The 6,763-nt window shown below is 44.5% G+C and overlaps 1 long non-coding RNA gene across 1 annotated transcript; it reads right to left on the bottom strand.

Moving 5' to 3' along the window:
* Window positions 1–1,854: 1,854 nt before the first annotated feature.
* Window positions 1,855–5,856, bottom strand: LOC113577453. Its single transcript, XR_003410631.2, has 3 exons — window positions 5,531–5,856; window positions 2,064–2,224; window positions 1,855–1,963 (listed from the first exon to the last, which is right to left on the bottom strand). It is a non-coding gene; the product is annotated as an uncharacterized LOC113577453 (long non-coding RNA).
* Window positions 5,857–6,763: the final 907 nt, after the last annotated feature.

The following is a 6,763-nucleotide window of genomic DNA, read 5'->3' as shown; positions in this document are numbered from 1 at the left end:
GTGCTCTCGGCAGCCTGTGAACACCACAGCTGCTTATGTAGACACTGAGGGTGATGAAGCTACTTTCATGCCACTTCTAAATCTAACCAGGGGGCATTAACAGGGCACTGGCAGGGAACTTTAAAGCAAAGATACAACTCGATGTAACGATACAAAACAATCTAGACTAGGCAGTCTCACTGTAGTGTGGGAGTCACTGCTATCCTCTAAACCCCTGAGAACAGAAAAGAGGAGGTGGATGTTTTCTCTTTTTTTTTTCTTCTTTTTCTTAAGTCAGCTGCAGGCTATTCAAAGACTTGACAAGAGATTAGCTTCAGTTGCCCGCGTAATATGGGAGTCAGCAGGAGAGCATTAGCACGTTACACGTTGATACATGTAGCTTTGTGGGACGGCGTCCTTTATCTCTCACGTGTAATCGAACAATAAGCACTGGAGGTAAATTAATTAGCCCAACTGCCGAGCTCTCAGAACTCGCTAATCTGCAGACTCTGGTAATTACATTAATTTCTCCCACTTTAGCAACTCGAGCAGGCGTTGCTACGTACATGTAGCGAGTTAGCGCTGATAAATTTAGAGAGAACGCAGATGGTTTAAAGTGGAGTGAGATGGCGCTCGCCCCCGCGGCTGCCTGCCTGATGCTCAAGGGTGCACGTGCACGCTTGCAGGCAGGTGCATCTGGCCTGGCGACCCATGACTCTACCCCGAGCTGTTTAGCTCACAAATACAGCAGCAGTCACGGCACCTTGACCTCACGTGAACATACTAGCGCAGCTAAATCCGGATGCGTGGCTGTGCACGTGGGTCAATGTGCTCCTGCGGTTTCTCCCCCAGGGAACAGGGTCCGAGACTCCCCGTGGACACGTGCCTTCCTTCTGAGCTTAACTTCCATTCTTTTACTCTTTTGCCCCACTTGTTAAGTTTAAACTGATGTTCCTTCGGTCAGAGATGTCATTAGCACAGAGGGACATATGGTGAGTACTTGGATTTGTGGGTTGAGAAGACTTTCACTATCCAGGACACTCTCACAGTGAAAATACACTGTGTGCACAATTATTAGGCAAGTTGTATTTCTGAGGATTCGTTTTATTATTGAACAACTACAGTGCTCTCGGTCAATGCAAAATGTCAATAAACCTCAAACATGAATATTTAAGAAAGTAAAAGTGAGGGTTTTAGCTTTCTTAGGAGAATGTGTGCATAATTATTAGGCAGCTATTAGTGTGCAGAATTATTATGCAACTAAATGAAAAATGGAAATTTTCACATCTCACTAAAGTAAGAAACAATAATCAAACAACTAAAAATTTACAAACAAACATTTCTCACATTTAAAATAAATAAATAAATGAATAAATAAAAAATACATCACTGACCAATATAGCCACCCTTATTTTCAATAAGTCATAAGTCTTCCATTCATGGAGTCTGTCAGTTTCTTAGTCCGTTGACGATCAACTTTTTGTGCAGCAGCAACCACAGCCTTCCAGACACTGTTCAGAGAGTTGAACTATTTTCCTTCACCATAAATCTCCGGTTTAAGAAGGGCCCACAAGTTCTCAATAAGGTTTAGGTCAGGGGAGGAAGGGGGCCATGTCATTATTTTTTCATCTTCAAGGCCTTTACTGGCTATCCATGCAGTGGAGTACTTCGATGCATGCGATGGAGCATTGTCCTGCATAAAAATCATGGTCTTCTTGAAAAATGCAGACTTTTTTCTGTACCACTGCTTGAAGAAAGTGTTTTCTAAAAACTGGCAGTAGGTTTGGGAGTTGAATTTGAGGTCATCTTCAACCCGAAAAGGTCCAAGTAGCTCATCGTTAATAATACCAGCCCATAGCAGTTCCTCACCTCCACCTTGCTGACGTCTGAGTTGAAGTGGAGCTCTGTGCCCGTTACTGATCCAGCCACGGTCCCGTCCATCAGGTGCGTCAAGAGTCGCTCTCGCCTCATCAGTCCATAAAACCTTTGAAAATCAGATCAGTCTTCAGATATTTCTTGGCCCATTCCTGACATTTCACCTTATGTGTGTTATTCAGTGGTGGTGGGGTTTCAGCCTTCCTTACCTTGGCAATGTCTCTGAGTACTGAACACCTTGTACTTCTGGGCGCTCCACGTAGGCTGCAGTTCTATGAGGACACCGGGCTCCTGCTCGCTTCACCTTCGATTGTTATGAATTCTTTGGCAGTTATTTGCGTATTTTTTTCTCAACACGTTTCTTGTGACCCTGTTGAGTATTTGTGACAAAACATTTAATGGTTCCAATATCTTAGCAATTTTAAGAGTGCTGCATCCCTCAAAGACTTTTTACAATTTTTGACTTTTCAGAGTCAGATAAATCTCTTTTTTGGCCCATTTTGCCTGAGGAAAAGAAGCTGCCTAATAATTCTGCACACCTTGATATAGGGTGTTGATCTCCTTAGGCCACACCCTCCTTCATTATACAAATACACATCACCTATACATCCAATACTACAGCATGCTATACACTGTGTGCACAATTATTAGGTAAGAGAGTATTTTGACCATATCATCATTTTTATGCAAGATGTCTTCACCTTGGTCACTTTCACAAATGCGGGGTACATCAGGAACTTCAAGAGGTCCTAATAATATCCATATCTTAGTAACCATTAGTAACTATTAGTAACCATTTCTCTGGAGTTTGTGAAGGTGGTTTATTGGAGTTGAAGGGCAAAGAGGTCAAATATTTTACCACACTGTGTTTCAAGCTAATTTAACATTCCTTCCAGTCAAGTGATTTTAATTTGCTTTCTTCTGAGTTCTGCCTTTGATTCATATCCCTGGAAAATTTCAAACCAATTAATTTGATGTTTATCAGATTAATCATCCTGCCTGAAATAGCTAAACGAGCTTGAAATCATTATGTTCATTGTGTGCCGAGTCACATGGATTTTAAGGACAATCAAGAGTATCCATGAAAATAAGTGTGGTGGCATTTAGCTCTTGGGTTCAGCTTTCCACAAGCATGTGGGGGCATGCCTGCTTTGTAAGTGTGCATTTAGTTTCTAACATTGTATGACTGATGTCAAACTTTTATGTGAATGGTACAGTGATCCTTCATTAACTGCAAAAGCGTACTTGATGTTGGCATAGTTTAAAAGTTAAATATATGCACACATAAATACATACACATTAAATGGAAACACCCACATTTCAGTATGACAAATCCACTTTGAATATTATTTTGAGAAGGTAATTGTGTAATTGGGTGCAACGGTGTAAGCGTTTGGATAGTGGAAAACAAGAGAGACAGTCAAGCCATTTACAAATCAAAACATTAGCAAAGAGTGAAACCTGACTCTTGTAATTACTGTGTTTGCCAGAGTAAACCAGAGGCAGTCCCCTGACAAGCAATCAGGCTGTTGGTGAGAAAATGTTAAAAGGAATTCAAATCATTTCACATCTGCTACATTTTCCCAATTTGTCATGGTCAGACAGAGCTGAGGGTCAGTGGACTCCATTATAGGTGGAGAGCTACTTCTGTGTCCACTTCTTGGAAACAAAATCATTACTGACACCTATCAGTAGCACACACCCTTAACACACACTCCTCTTCCACAGTATGTATCCGGGGCTCATCCTATCGACCTTATATTCGTATACTCATGGAGAAGGTCACGGGGGAAGTTACTGCATGCCTCCTTATTCCGCATGACTTTTGGAAGTACCAGCCACCACAGGTGGCTGTGTGAGTGTAATAAAATGTTTACAGTTACTGCATGAGTTGGGCATACATGTGATACCTCGCTCAGGTGAAGGACTGGCCAACCCAGCACTCTCGTGCTCTGCCTGATCGCCAATCTGGTGGTAAGTTTATGAGGCTGCACCCGCTTATCAGTGGAAAACCAAGGTCAACGATCTGCACATGGACTTATTTCCCCTTAGCGAAATAGCGAAACTTCCGGGAAGTTCTCTGTTCTTCACAGATGAGCAGAGTTCCACAGGAAGAAAATACAATCGAACTGATCCTCACCGAGCACCGAGCTGGTCACTCACCAGACCCCAAGCTGCACGTTTGAAGCACGTGTTCTGGTGGGATGTTCGCAGAAACAGAAACTTTGCTCAACCCACGAGCTGCTCGGCCTATCAGTGCTAACAGATGAACACAGAACTTAACATAAGACTGTGCATATGGGCTGTGCTAAATCTAGTACAGGATATTAAATTGTTGCGGTATTTTTGATATCAGAAGCTGTCTTTGGTTATTATAAACATTGATATCAGGCACATAGTTTATTAGATCAGCCGGGCAGACAAAGAAATGTCAGCGCGCCGCCTGATGGTGCATTTACATCAGTCCGGCGCGAGGACGTATGTGGATGGCTGCATGTGGGCATAAAAATGTGTTGCCTGCATCATTCAGTTGAAATATAAACTAGCAAGTGAGCAGAATATAGGCTAAAAAGGACAATAATGGCCAATAAAGACAAACTTTTGTAATAAAATTATATGTTAATACTTTTCAAAGCCCACCAGAGACACCAACCACTTCTGCAACATTTCTCCAGGCATTTTTGCGTTGATCTGAGTACCCATAATTCATCAGAGATGGATCAAAAAGAGAAGGAATCATAATAGTGCAGTCATAAGTTTTCCCTCTATACTCCAGCGGAACGTTTGAAAATGGAACGAATGCTTCAAACATTGCATTGCTAACACTTAACCCGCGCACATCAGCTAACACTTATCCCGCGCACATCAGCTAACACTTATCCCGCGCACATCAGCTAACACTTAACCCGCGCACATCAGCTAACACTTAACCCGCGCACATCAGCTAACACTTAACCCGCGCACATCAGCTAACACTTATCCCGCGCACATCAGCTAACACTTAACCCGCGCACATCAGCTAACACTTATCCCGCGCACATCAGCTAACGCTTATCCCGCGCACATCAGCTAACGCCTCATGCACACATCAGCTAACACTTATCCCGCACACATCAGCTATCTTCTGACTGGACAGATGTGCCAGATCACGCTCGGCGTGGCTGAGTCTGACGGAACCAACTGAATGGGATCCATCGCCAGAATGTAAATGCACCACCACAGTCTCTCTCGTTTTTCTTCCTGCATGTGATCATCTTTTACGCACATGCACGCGCGCACACGCCCAGACGCTCACACACACGCACACTCACACACGCACATAAGCACACACGCACTTACAAGGTCTCGTTACACCCTAAACTGAGTTTATACTGGTTTGCCATCTTTTGATTCAATTCTTTGTCTTCTCACTGTTGCATTTATTTATTATTCTGAACAGTAAATTAATTTTATTGGCCTTGCGGTCTGTCTTGTTATCTCTTGGATATTGATTGAAGGCAACAAACTATCATTGAATTCTTAACCATCAGGAGTTAGAATCTTTGTTATTATTTTCAATTAGACATTAGGATTTTTACATTTGTCTTAAAGAACTCATTTTGATATCAATTAAGATTACAATCATTTTAATATCAAAGTATTTTTTACAAGTCTAATTACTTAATAAGATTTATACCTAGCACCATCCCACTGTTGCTGTCTCTTTTATCTTCCGTGTGGTTTCTCATGCCTTTGATGACCACTCCTACACAATTGTTCCTGGAAAGGAAAAAACAAAACAAAAAGAAAGCAAGATCGCAGAAACTCTGACTTAATAAACACACACTTGACGCCGTGAGGTGACTGTGAGCCTCTCAGAGTTGTGTTCAGTGCAAGAAGAGCTGTGTGCTGTGGGCTTAACCGTAATCGCAGGGTAAACAGGGCTGGTGCCTGTATCCGCACTGTTGACTCTGGGCTGTTAACCCACAGGCTCTTTGGGGGTTTGGAGTGTGTGTGTGTGTGTGTGTGGTTGACACTTTAAGAGATCTCCGCTTGATTCTGACAGTGTAAATGTTGACACAGGTTCGAGCATCTGCCTCTTTAATGGTAGGGGGTTCTCGCCAGCCGGAGTTGAGGCTGAGGTGGATGGTAGGGCGAGGGTAGGGCGTGGTTTGGCCGGGGGGGGGGGGGGGGGGGGGGGGGCACCTCGTGGCACATCATCTTTCACCGGCGGTGCATTCTTGGCTCCAGCTTCCGTATGTGCGCGGCCGTGCATCACTTTCATTGGAAGGGTGTTGCAGTGAGGGGGAGAGAGTGTGAGAAAAGATGGATAGAGAGAGAGAGAGAGAGAGGGAAAGAGAATAAAAGAGAGACCGTTCGAGATAGAGAGAGAAAGAGATAGAGAGAGAGAGCAGGCCTGGCAGAAGATAACTCACTGCTGATTCCAACACCGCTGCGTACTCCTCACAGCTGGGTGAAGCACGCCCCCGTCCCCGCCCTCCAGCACCAGACGACACTCTCTATTTGTGGTTGGGGGCAGCCGTGTGGAAAAACCCATCATCTGGGCCAGCGGATCTGGAAATAGAGTCCTCGGCAGGGTTGGCCTCGCCCCGGGGCCCTGCCGCCCTGGGTGCACACCGCACCCTGTCTGCCGGGGCAAGGAGCTCCAGCCGGAGGGTGGGGTCTCCGGCAGCTATTTCTGCCCCTGTAGCAAGGCTAGAGCAGTGACTGCACCTCTAAGCGGAGGGCCCTTCGGGACCCGAGCCACTCTAAACAAGCATGCCGTGATGATTCCAAGATGCCATGTTCCGACCTGGAAGATCTGAATTGCCTAACAATACGGTGTAGTAGGACCTCAGGGCTGGAATCAATAAGTCGTTGTGATACAGCGCATCACAGCCGATTACAGAAAACCAGAGCTTCTGACAAC

The sequence above is a fragment of the Electrophorus electricus genome, chromosome 4 (assembly GCF_013358815.1).
Source record: "Electrophorus electricus isolate fEleEle1 chromosome 4, fEleEle1.pri, whole genome shotgun sequence".
Classification (NCBI taxonomy): Eukaryota; Metazoa; Chordata; class Actinopteri; order Gymnotiformes; family Gymnotidae; genus Electrophorus; species Electrophorus electricus.
This window is presented reverse-complemented; position numbering and strand designations above follow the sequence as displayed.